At 37.6% G+C, this 13516-nt stretch overlaps 1 protein-coding gene across 1 annotated transcript in view; it reads right to left on the bottom strand.

Annotated features, from left to right (window-relative positions):
- The window catches only part of NREP (neuronal regeneration related protein), a 361955-nt gene that overhangs the window by 267212 nt on the left and 81227 nt on the right, over window positions 1–13516 (bottom strand). The window contains exon 2 of the mRNA XM_021084633.1: window positions 7582–7846. The gene's annotated coding sequence lies outside the window, so the exon portion shown is untranslated. The remainder of the gene's footprint in view (window positions 1–7581; window positions 7847–13516) is intronic.

Here is a 13516-nt window from a genome sequence, read left to right as displayed (position 1 = left end):
AATAAAATAAACCTGATTTATATACAAAAAAACTCATCTATAAAAATAATACCAGGGAGTACCCTACTATTAATCATAATCGATAACACAGATTAACCATAATCTATAATAAACACTACCAATAATATATACTCTTCCAATACAATGGAATTGGACACAACCACAGGAAAATGCTAAGAACTGAAATCCATCTTCATCATCTTGATCGTGATGGATTTGTTTGTTTTTTTTAAAAAAAAAAAAAAAAAAGAAAACATCCCTAAGTAGAAAGGGAAAATACCAATGGCAGGTTGAAACTTGAAGAAAAAAATAAAATATCCACTTGAGTCATATTTGCATATCCAAGGACAATGAGGCAAGGTTCAAGAGAGTACCAGGCTCTGTCTTATCTTTATTTTGTGTGAAACTAACTAGAATAATCCACCATTATCATCTTTAAAACAAAATTAGAAGGCAGTACTTCTTTCTCATATACTACCCCAACCTCACAACCACACACACACACACACACATGCACACTCACACATACACACCTATAGTGAGACATGTCTAAAGATAGATGATTTATCCTATCTGGAAACAATATACCTTAACTAAGGCTACGGGATGCCTGCTATGTTAGCTCACACATCACTGATCCTGCTACACACACACACACACACACACCACACACACACACACACAATCTTACCTTCCATTTAACTTTTAAGAGGACAACTGTAAACATGATGGAGATCCCACCTGCTGTCTGATAAACTGCAGACCAAGAGTCTCCTTTTATGACCCTATTCCACATTGTCAGGCTTCAAGAAGGCTTGTTCACAGACTGAGACCTATCCTTCCCTAGGCCTTCCACTGAGATTATGAGTGATAATGAGGGAGCTCTTTGCAATTAAGTGACAACAAGTTCCTCCAGAATCACAAGTCTAGAAAGGTTCAGCAGAGCCTTTCCCATCAAGAGCAAAGCCCAGACTGTGTCTAAATCAGGGAAATGTACCCCTTAGTCTTTCTAACCCTATAACACAGGGTCAAGGTGGAGTCCATACATACACTGGCTCCAAGACCCATTTCCTCATATTTCATGGCCTCTATCAACATGGATCAAGATGAAGTTTCAGGGACCCAACAGTTCCTGCCCTACTCAGGCTTGTCACTAATTTCTGCCTTAAGTCTGCAGTTAGCCTTGTATTTGTTAATCTCTACAATCCCAGCTGTCTAGATCCACCCTCATCTCCTACCTTGTAATCTCTATAAGGTTCTACCAGGTCCTTATCTACTCCTTTCCCCCAATCTTCCTGAAATTCTTTTACTAGACTTTTGGCACTCCATTACTGGCAGAATCCCCAAAATTCCCAGCCCCTTCTCTGATTCTATTTATCTTTTACACTAAAGAAACCTGGCATTGCCATGGAGACAATCCCTCTTGCACAGCTCTCTCAAGTGAAGGCTAATTTTCTCCCTTAGCCCATATATCCCTGAGCATGGGAATGAGGTGGGTATCTACTCTGTTGCTCATTCCTTTCTCACTTCCATCTACCTAAAAGCCTCCAGCTGTCTATTTTGTGGCATTAGATTACATCATCCCCTACCCCTCAATACTGCTCTATCTACAGACCTTCCGCTATATTATCCATTGCCATGATTCAAAGATTTTCACTTCTGGATCATTTTCTCCTCTCGAGATTACTCCCTTCTTAATTTTTGGATATTTCATTATACATGTAAATAATCTATTTAAGCCCCTACAAAAACAAAGCTAAGGAGAAAATACCATTACAGAAACAGAAATGTTTCCAATTTGGAAATTGGAAGCAAAAAGACAATGAACCAACACTAGTGAAAACACAATTGTAATATGGAGGGGAAGCTCAGGAAAATAACAGAGAAGAGAAGATAATAAATTTTTTTAAAGATTTTTATTTTTTCCATTATAGTTGAATACATACAGTAGAGAACAGCATATAGAAATTATTCATCAGTAAAACATTTATTTTCTAAAAGAACACCTATATATTAACCTTGAAAGGGCTAACTGTTCTCCATTATATTTACAAATGATATTATTAAATTTCAAAAACAAAGACTCATAAGTACCTCAGGAAAATAATCAGATTGCCTAAAAATCTTAAATAAAATAACCTGACTTCAGTGCCACAACACTGAAGATGAAAAAAAGATAGAGAACTGCATCTACAGAGGGTTGAAGGGAAAGGGATGCATCCAAACACAATGTATAACCATCAAGACTGTCATTCACAGAGGAGTAAGTGTCTAATGTTGTAATACCTCAGGAATGAAAGCACTAAAAGTGCTACTTGAAAAATACATGAATTCTTATACAGCCAACTGAAAGAAGATCCAAAATAAACAGCTCCCAAATGAAGAAAACCCACTATGAAAGAAGTGGTAGTATATACTGATTCAAAATAATGTAGATAATACAATATAAGAGTAATAATACTATTCTTGAAAGAAAAGCTATATAAGTATTATTTATGTTAGCACAGTGAGTGATCACTGCAAAAATTCTAAAATGACCCAAGAAAAGCAAAGGAAAAAATGGAAGAATACTCACAATTTAAAATCCTAGTTACTAAATATGAAAAATAAAAATAAACTTATTAGTTAATCAAATAAAATTAAACCACAAAATAAACTGAAAGGAGAATGAAATAGTAATAATAAAAGCAGAAGTAATTAATTAGAAAAAGAAATGCAATACGGTCAATAACCTTAGAAGTAGTTACTAAAACAATAAAGTAAGTAACTTGATACTAAAATATTTTAAAATAACACAATCTAATACACACAAAATTAAGAAAGGGAATGAGGGAAAGCATAAATATGCTATAAATGAGGGAATAGTGAGGAAAGATTCACACAACTTAAATCTCATAAAACTTTAAACCATGATAAGATGGTTTGACTAAATTCACTAAAATTTTTAACAAAAATCACAAAGATGAGCCCAAGAAAAGATTAAGAGATTAGTTAACATAGTCCAAGATTACTGGTTATTTTGATTTTATAGAGGTATTTCTCTAAACACCACCAAGCCCACCAAATTTCACAAATCCCAAGAAATAAAATTCCTATCCTATTTAAAATATACAGTACAGGAAAAAGAGAGCAAGGGAGAGAAATGCTTTCCAGATTATTTATAAAATCAGCTATCACTGCTACCATTATCATACAAAGTCATCTTTAAAAAACAAAGTATAGGTTAATTTTACTTACCTACTTACAGACATTCCAAAAAGGCAAGAATGGATCAAAATTAAAAATTCTATAAAAAGCAAAAACAAAAAAAGGGAGTTCCCATTGTGGCACAGCAGAAATGAATCCGACTAGGAACCATGAGGTTTCGGGTTCGATCTGTGGCCTCGCTTGGTGGGTTAAAGGATCCAGCATTGCCAGTCTGGTGTAGGTCGCAGACTTGGCTTGGATCCCAAGTTGCTGTGGCTGTGGCACAAGCCAGCAGTTGTAGCTCAGATTGGAACCTTAGCCTGGGAACCTCCATATGCTGGGGCTGCGGCCCTAAAAAGCAAAAAAAAAAAAAAAAAAAAAAAGAATTCTAGGGGAGTTCCCATTGTGGCTCAGTGGGTTAAGGATCCAATAGTATCCATGAGGATGTGGGTCTGATCCCTGGCCTTGCTCAGTGGGTTAAGGATCTGGTGTTGCCGTGAGCTGTGGTATAGGCTGCAGAGGTGGCTCAGATCCTGGGTTGCTGTGTCTGTGTTGTAGGCCAGCAGCTGCAGCTCTGATTAGACCCCTGGCCTGGGAACTTCCATATATCGCAGATGTAGCCCTAAAAAAAGGCAAAAACAAAAAAAGAATTCTAATAATAAAATTCACCTTATATGCATCTAAATAGTAAAAATGAATTTGATAAAATTTAATTATTTATAAAAAATGATTTTAAATCAATCATTGAGTCTTCTTTTTTCTTTCTTTTTTTTCTTTATATAGCTTAACCTGTGGCATATGAAGTTTGTAGGCCAATGGTCAAATCAGAGCTGCAGCAATGGCACAGGCAACACTGGATCCGAGCTGCATCTGTGACCTACGCCACAGCTGTAGCAACACCAGATCCTTAACCCAGTGAGTGAGGCCATGGATTGAACCTGCATCCTCAAAGAGACAACACAGGGTCCTTAACCCACTGAGCCACCATGGGAACTCCTCAATCTTTGATTCTCGATTTTTAAAAACTTCAATAAATGTTTATAATAATTCGATAAATTATTTAATTATTACGATAGCATACATAACCCAAAAGCCGGGATTATGCTTAATTAAGACATTAGGAGCATAAATATTACAGTAAGCAGCAGAGTGAGAAGATGCCTAACATTACTACAATAGGTTCACTTTGCACCGGCAGAATTCTAAAAATAGAACATGAGAGTAAGACTCGCAAATACAAAAAAGAAAGGCAGTGTCATTACTATCACAAACTGACTGACTGTCTCCCTGCAAAACCAAAGGGAAGAAACTGTAAAAGTAATAGTAGAAAACAAAGGATTCAGCATTTGGCTGGATCCAAAATTAATACACAAAAATGAATAGCTTTCTATATTCTTATAAAACAATGTAGAAAAAAATTATAATAGAAAAAAAGCCACAAAATATTCTGGAAAACTGAGCAGAAATGCATAGTCCCTATAAGCAAAAGAGTATAAAACTCCAATGAGGGTCATAAAAGAAGCCTTGAAAAATGAGTTTTATTTTACTTTTGGGTAGAAAGACTCAAGAGTTTAAAGATATTGTTTTTCATCAAATTAATCCATAAATCAGTGTTATAAAAATCAATATCCCCACTATACTTTTAAATTGGGGTCGATAATTTGAGCAAAGGAAAGCTGAAGACCTCTTAAATATTCAAATATATTAAAGCTACCACAGGAGCTCCCCCCATGGCACAGTGGGTTAAGGACTCAGAATTTTCTCTGCAGCAGCACAGGTTCAATCTTCAGCCCAGCACAGTGGGTTAAGGATTCAGTGTTACCACAGCTGTGGCATATGTCACAGCTATGGCTCAGATTCAGTCCTTGGCCTGGGAACTTCCATATGCTACAGCTGCTACCAAAAATGGAAAAATAAAAAAATATACTACCTTATAAAACATCCTAGGATAATAACAGAGATAGACAACCAGAATTAATAAAACCAAAAAGACTCAATTATATGGAAATGTAGTATTCCATCCTACATTTAATAGTAGGTAAGGATGGTATTTCAAATTAGTGAAGAGAAAAACGAATTATTGAAAGAAGTTGGTTGTACAATGAGCTAGACATTTGGAAAAGATAGTAATTTGGAAAATAATAAATTGAACCCATACCTTACATCTTTTTACATAATAAATTCTAGAAGAATAAAAATTACATATAAAGCAAAAAAGTAAATTCGCCAAGAAACTAAAGGAAACAATGGCAAATATTTATCAACTTAGAATGCAAGAGGTATTTCCAAGCATGACATGAAATCCAGAGGCAATAAAATAAATGATAGACACATGCTTACATGAAAATTTGAAACTTCTGCAAGGCAAAATATACCATTAAACAAAATGAAGAAAACAGAATCGATCAGAGAAAGGTATTGACAGTACACAAAAAAGACAAAAGTCTAATATCCCTAATATATATTTGTATATGTACCATGTAACATATATATGTATCATATGCAATATGATATTTTAACACTGCATTAAAGTCTGTATTTAAAAAGGCAAATAACTCAATAGGGAAAATATATATCAACAGGTAACTTACAGAGGAAATTCTGTGGCTCAATAAACTTACAAAAAGAAGCTACCTAACAAATTTAAATTAAAACAGAATTAACAAAGATTAACAAAGACCAATGATATATACTAGCCATTATTGATGAATGTCTAGACAAGCCTAGCTTAATACGACTTCATTTGGCAGAACAATTGGTCATATATTGATTGCCAAAATATTTATCGACAATTTACTAAAATTTTAAAAGTTCAGAATCTTTGATCCAGCAATACTACCTGTACTAATTTATTTATTTACTTATTTTTCTTTTTTTTTTTTTTTTTTTTTTTTTTTTTTTTTTTGCCTTTTCTAGGGCTGCTCCTGCAGCATATGGAGGTTCCCAGGCTAGGGGTCTAATCAGAGCTGTAGCCGCTGGCCTACGCCAGAGCCACAGCAACACGGGATCTGAGCCGCATCTGCAACCTACACCACAGCTCACAGCAACGCCAGATCCTTAACCCACTGAGCAAGGCCAGGGATCGAACCCACAACCTCATGGTTTCTAGTTGGATTTGTTAACCACTGAGCCACCATGGGAATTCCTACCTGTACTAATTTAGAGTACATAAAGAGAAGAAAGAGGAGAGGAGGGATGAAAATGGGGGACATGGGGAGGAGGAGAGTAAAGGGAAGGAGGGGGAAGAGGGAGAAGAGGAGGAAAAGTGGGGAAAGCAGGGGGAAGAGGAGGAGAAGGGGAAGAACCCCAGAAAAAATAAAAACTGAACTCTGGAAAAATATACACAAACTGTTAGTGACAGTCACTTCTGGAGGACAAGTTGTAGGGGAATTTCACCTTATTGTTAAATATTTGCATAGCATTTAATTTTTAATCACAAGAATATACTACTTTTGAAATCAAATACTTCAAAAGTAAAACGAAATTCCAAGCAAGCTTAGAAAGACAGCACTTTCTCTAAGTTGATTTGTTGCTAGTTTTTTCCTGCCAAGTGCCTATTTAGAGCCCCCATGGATACAATTTCTGATTTGCATCCCAGTTGTGACCATCTCATCTCCTCTGTTCATCCACTGTAAAAACAGAAGAGAATGGAAAGGTCTCCATCAAAGCTTTACCCATTAACACGCAACACTGACACAACCTATTTCCCCAAAGTGCTAGGATTGTTGATTTTAAGAACTACTAGACAAGAAATGCTGGAAAGGCAGGGCTGAGTTATATAAATAATGATCTGAAAGGAATGAAAATGATGTACTTTGCCAAGTCAGCAATCTAAGAATTCTGCTGGGGAAGTAACAAAGTTGTTTACATCAAGATAGTTTGCGATGTTTCCAATAAAACCAAAAATCAAAGAACTTACTTGGATGGTCCCGCTCCTTAATTAATACTTTGAAAACGTCTTATCAGCATAAGGTCTCCTAGGAATTGTTTCCTGCTTAGTAGAGTGAAAAAGAGGATTTTCACCTTTTGACCTAAAATTTCTGATCCTTTCCTAGCATTAATTCAGTACCAAAACATCCAATTTAGCACTAACTTCTACATATTGAAGAATATATTAAATGCATTTGTACATATTAATTTGTATGTCTCTACATACTTATATTTTCACAGCACATGCAATGATAAAAATGATGAAATGAACTTGGAAAATTATAGTTTAGTAACCAATTTTCCCAATCAATCCATAAAGTATTTCAAAGATGGAGTCAAAGTTCCCTGAGGATTTATTTTCTTCCCACTGATAAGCACAGAGATGGCTCAAGGAAACTGATGTCAACACCAACCCATCTTCTGTAACTTGGAAATATTTTAGGAGTGAGTGTATTGAATGCATACCTTGGATACTCCTCTGCATCCTCCATGAAGAAAAGAACAGCTTGCCTCTCTATATCCTTCTCATCTTCTGGGTGACATCTCTCACAGTTGCTAATAATTACACTTCATGGTCATTTTAATCCAAACCTCATTTTTGCCTTGAGATTAAAGTGGTCCCTGTCTTTTGTAGTCTGTTTCTACTTTATTCTTCAGGTGAAGTATATGATCATCTTAAGACAGGTCGAAAATTACAACTCCTCTGTGAGTATAACTCACCACGGCTGACCTAGGAAAGAAAGAAATTTTGGTACCAGGTGTTCAAGAGCTAAAATCAGAAGCAGAGCATGGCTGAGCATCAAAAGAGAATGTACAAAAGAGAAACTATGGTAATTCATAAGATGTCTTGATCTCATTCAATTCAGGACAAAAAGGAACCTCGTATTTTGGTAGATATTAACAGTGCTAATATTCGTGTCTTCCTCCTGGACACAGAATACTGCACCTCCAGGCACACTTGTGATTGGGCAGAGTCTAATAACTAACTCTGGTCAATGTTATGAGCGGAAGTGCTGCATGCCTCCCCCAGATGAAAATATTCAGTTACTCTTACACTGGCATGAGACCCTTCAGAGCACTCCACCTGCTATGCTGACTAAATAAACATATTACGAAAGTGTCATGTGAAGGCGGTGCATTATTCATCTTGGGACCCTGAATGACTGTGAAGAGCAGAGACGTACGGCTAGACTTAATTAGGTGTATTCTTCTTTTAGGAAACTGAAATTTGGGGGATGTGTTATGCTGCATCATCCAACCTATCTTGAAAAATACATGTGCTTAATCAGTTATCATGGTAATACATGAAAGATCTTTTTAATGTCATCATTAAGGCCAACAAAGATGAGCTAGGGCTGAGTATTATCATTTCCAATCGCAAATAAAGTTCATGACTAGTTGGCTACACACATAAAATATACACACATATAAATAAATCAGTAATTAAAAGAACTTTAAAATCTACATAAACTAGTAATTGGGGTTTTTTATTTGCTTTTTATTTCCAAATACTTTGGTCTTTTTAAGGGGCAAACTTAAGGGAGAAAGAAGATAAGGCTGAAAATATAAATTCATCCTTATCTAGTTAACAGCATGTCTACAGATAAGAAGAGAACTTTCTCTCTGTTTTAGTAGTGGGAAGGAGATAATTTGTTAAATCAACATGATATGTATCATATAACGTGGGGACACATGTTTAGCCTGAGATGGTTCTACTCTAATGAGACAATTAGCTAGTACACTGGCTATTTTCTATTCACTTAATACAGCTGCATTATCTCTCCTTTCACCCTGCTTTTACCCAAAAGGCTCTTAGGTCTTTTAGGTTCAGCCAACAAGGATGCTCAAGCAGAAAATAAAGAGAGGAGAATATGTTCAGAGTTATATGCCCCCAATTCTCCCTTGGAAAATCACCTCAACCTGGCTGTGTCCCTCAAAAGCATTCACTGATTCTCCCAAGCCATCCTTCTGGATTCCATTAACATCTCCCGCCCTGCACCACCCTTGTAGCTTCCAGCCTCAGGGTGGTAACAGCTCCACTACTCCTAGCTCTAGTTCCCTGCATTACTCTTGACAACTTACAGAATTCTACAACAGGGCAGACTTAATAAAAGAAGTGTCTATGCATTGGTTCTTACTGGCTATTGAGTTTGGGAATAAATAATTTAATATTATTCTTTTCATTGAATCATGACACTTGATTTTAAAAACAGAAGAATAACAAAATATTGTTTATAAAAGAATTCAATTATTTACTAAGGCTATCACTTCATGTTTACATAGTAAAATATTTTTGCAAAGAATCTGCACACAAAAAGAGCAATCGACTATGTGGGAGAACAAAACAATGTTTACAACAGAATCAGTGGACAAAAAAGACCCACATATCCCTAAACACATCAGGTAACAAAAAACTAAAAGCATCCACAAGATCTATACAGTGTCAGTGTCTGTGTAGGAGAAGACAGAGAGAAGGAATAGAGTGTTTTCTGGGTCTGAAAAAGGAAAGAACGAAATAATGAACAGGTATTCCCTGGGAAGCAAGACCAGACAATTTGAAACCAGCAGGCAAAACTGAAAAGCATTTTGTCCGTCTCAATAGTGGATGACTGCCAGGGACCCGCAGTAAAGTCTGAAGAAAACTGAAGCCATGTGGGTCACCAGAAGACCTGAATAGACATTTTTCCAAGGAAGATGTACAGATGGCCAACAAGCACATGAAAAAATGCTCAACATCACGGATTATTAGAGAAATGCAAATCAAAACTACCATGAGATACCACCTCACACCAGTCAGAATGGCCATCATTAAATATGTCCACAAATAACAAATGCTGGAGGGAGTGAGGAGGAAAGGGAATCCTTCTGCACTGCTGGTGGGAATGTAAGCTGGTACAACTACTATGGAGATCAGTATGGAGTTACCTTATAAATCTATACAGAGAACTACCATATGACCCCACAATCCCACTCTTGGGCATATATCCGGACAGAATTCTGCTTAAAAAGACACATGCATCCGCATGTTCATTACAGCACTGTTCATGATAGCCAAGACATGGAAACAACCCAAATGTCCACTGATAACATGATTGGATCAGGAAGATGTGGTATATATACACAATGGAATACTACTCAGCCATAAAAAAGAACAAAATAATGCCATTTGCAGCAACATGGATGGAACTAGAGACTCTCATACTGAGTGAAGTAGGTCAGAACGAAAAGAACAATACTATGTGATATCACTTATATCTGGAATCTAATATACGGCCCAAATGAACCTTTCCACAGAAAATAAAATATTGGACTTGCAGAATAGACTTGTGGTTGCCAAGGGGGAGGGGGAGGGGAGGGAGTGGGGTGGTTGGGGGCTTGGGGTTAATAGATAGAAACTATTACCTTTGGGATGGATTAGCAATGAGATCCTGTGTAGCAGTGAGAACTATGTCTAGTCACTCATGACGGAGCATGATAATTACGAAAACAGAATGTGTACATGTATGTGTAACTGGGTCCCCATGCTGTACAGTAGAAAAAAAATTGTATTGGAGAAATAACTATTAAAAAAAAAAAACAATCAGCCAGAGTTTCCTTTTGAGAGAGAGCCCCACAATGGTTGAAAACTACTTGGAATAAAATAAAAATTCAGGAAATATTTGGACAATACAGAAAATGAAAGACAGAGCCCAGGCTAAGGAGGCAAAGGGAAACAGAGACAGGAAATCTCAAAAAGTAAGTAAATAAAAACTGAAGTGGTAGCGTTAAAAATTAAGAAAATACCTTGAGTTACAGAGCCCTATCTTCTAAAAGCTTAGGAAAACTGGTTTCACATAAATATGAGCATCAGAAAAGTATCTAGGTCAAATCTAATACAGATTATTACAAGAAAAAGGAGAAAAAAATGTATTACTACCCCTCTGAACCTTGAAAATATAGAAGGACATAACACCAAACAGATCCAAACATAACCTCCCAGATCGAATTAAACTAAAAGTTAAGAAAACTAACTTAAAAGAACAACATAAATCAGAGTTATAACTCAGAGTGTTGAGTTTATATACCTAAACTGAGCTATCAGACCATTTACACTGAACTTACTATCATCCTGGCTCTATACCCACCTATCACAGCCTACCACCACCTTCCCTTCACTGACACATGAGCGAAGATGAGAACAGTGGGAGAGAGCATTGGTGCCAGGTCAAAAGGCTCCAAGGTCTCTAGCACAAGCCTCTACAGCACAACATGGGGGAAGGACATCTTGGGAGAACCTGCTCATCTTCCCCAGAACCAAAAGGTCATAAAGCTTGGTTTATCACGCTCCCTTGAAGACATCAGCTGGCCTGACAGAGGATGCAAAGAGCCCCTGATGGCAGCAGGCACCCATACACCAGTGGCAGGCAAAAGCACTGCCTGCAGGGGACCAGTTCTACCAGCAGGAGGCTGCTGTGGACCACCGGGGGCTGGACCTGAGGGAAGAACCTAAAAGCATCAGCAAGAAAACCATCAAGGAAGTGCAGAGGGAAGATTCTCTACAGTGTAGCTTCCTAAGAACTCACCAGAGCAGCCTGCAAGAGGAAGAGCACTGGGCAGCTGCAGGGAAGGGGCCCCAACCCAACCTCGCCAGTTTGGACTCACAGTCCCATTCCGTCTCCACCCTCCTCCTCACCCTCATGCTGGAAAAAGCAGAGACCACCTTGAGAACAGGGATGAAGTTGCAGAAAACCCAGGAGGTACAAGCATTGCTCCAACTGTGTGCCCCTTGCCTACTGTAGGTTTCACAGGAGCAAGCTGTGAAAGGGGAAAGTTTGTAATTGTCTGACAGACAGATGTTTGGATTTAGACTTTCTAGTGTCTGCAAATGAAACTGTCGCTAATGCTTGAATATAACTAGACAACTATGAGATTTGTCCTAGATAGTTTCCTGGGCTGCAGAAAGGATCAGACAGAAAGGGCTAGAGGGCAAGGTGAAAATTAATAATGAAATAAAGTTGCTCCTGATGCTATCCTACCAATGAAATGGTGACACAGTAACATTTCTGGATCCAGTACAGAAGATACGCTCTTTGAGACTCTTGAGGAAAGAGAATTAACAGATGGTGAGATGGACTGTGCTCACACTCAGTGTGGCCCTTTGTTCTTACAACTTAATGATTCAGCAGGGATTCCCACATTCTACGTCTTACAGATGAGGAAACTGAGACTCAGAAATTTTCTGTGAATGGTCCAAGAACAGATCTGGTACTAAGGATAACTAGGACATTTGCTGAGTAGGCTGCACCAGCTCTGTGCTGAGTTTTACATGCATTTCTCATTTAATCCCAACATTATGCTATGGGGTAGGTTCTATTATTATGCCGAGGTCAGGAAGTCAAACTCAGGTCCCTGCTGCCTCCTGCTTCACCATCTGGGGCAGTCTCGTGCTCTGGGAAACCAAAGAAAAGCTACATGCAGTGCATCCTTTATAAGGTCCCACTGGCACCGTCAGAGCTAAAGAAAATATGTTCTAGATTTAGTGCCCACTTTACTTTTCATGTTAGAAGCAGGTAGTTGCAATAAAATTGCAGAATAGAGTAGATTTTACTCACTATCCATTTGTATCCCAAAATTACTTGATTCATACCAATAGTTGCTGGGCTGTTTTAAAAATACTCATTTTCTCTATTTAAAGCTGTCAGACACAAAACTCTTGGGTTGCAGCCTGATGTAAAATTAACTACCAAGCATATTTCGACTGCCAAGAATGAAAACTCAGAACCATACGATGTAGATGGTTTACTGTGCTATAGTTAACTTTATAGTTAACATTATTAGTTTTCTTCCTAGGGAAGAACACAATATTAGGCTTAGGACATATCGCTCAGTGCCAGGCAGGCGCAGGGAAATATATTTCCAGGAGTCATTGAAACTGTACTAGCTGGAGAGGAAGGATAGATAATTACAGTACACAAGTCCACAAATTACACAAGCCAGAAGGACAATGGAGCAGACAGGAAGATGATAATCCTGGCCTCCTTGGGGCAATATACAATGTGTTATGTGTAAATCTTCCTTATGATGGCACTGAAATCTACGAAGACACCCTCAGCCATCACCTCAGCCCTTTTATTTTTCGCAAGGCAAGGTTACATTCCGCTCTGTGCCAGTAAGAAGGATTTCATTTTATTTTTTTAGGCTCCGTTTTAATTAAGAAATCCTACTACACAGAAACTTAAGTTAATTTCTAGAAATCAATTTTATAACCAAATTTGTGAGCCCTCCACCCTTTGGCTGAGATTGTTTTTAGTAAACTGTGGTCAACATCTTGAGTTCCTTTGCTGTGTGGGGATTTGTTTTCTGGGTTCTTAGCAGATAAGATGTAAACACTCTTGCTGTTATGGAATTGGTTTTCAAGGTA

This window comes from Sus scrofa, chromosome 2 (genome assembly GCF_000003025.6).
Source record: "Sus scrofa isolate TJ Tabasco breed Duroc chromosome 2, Sscrofa11.1, whole genome shotgun sequence".
Taxonomy (NCBI): Eukaryota; Metazoa; Chordata; class Mammalia; order Artiodactyla; family Suidae; genus Sus; species Sus scrofa.
Note: the sequence above shows the minus strand (reverse complement) of the source record. Positions and strands in the feature narration are given on the sequence as shown.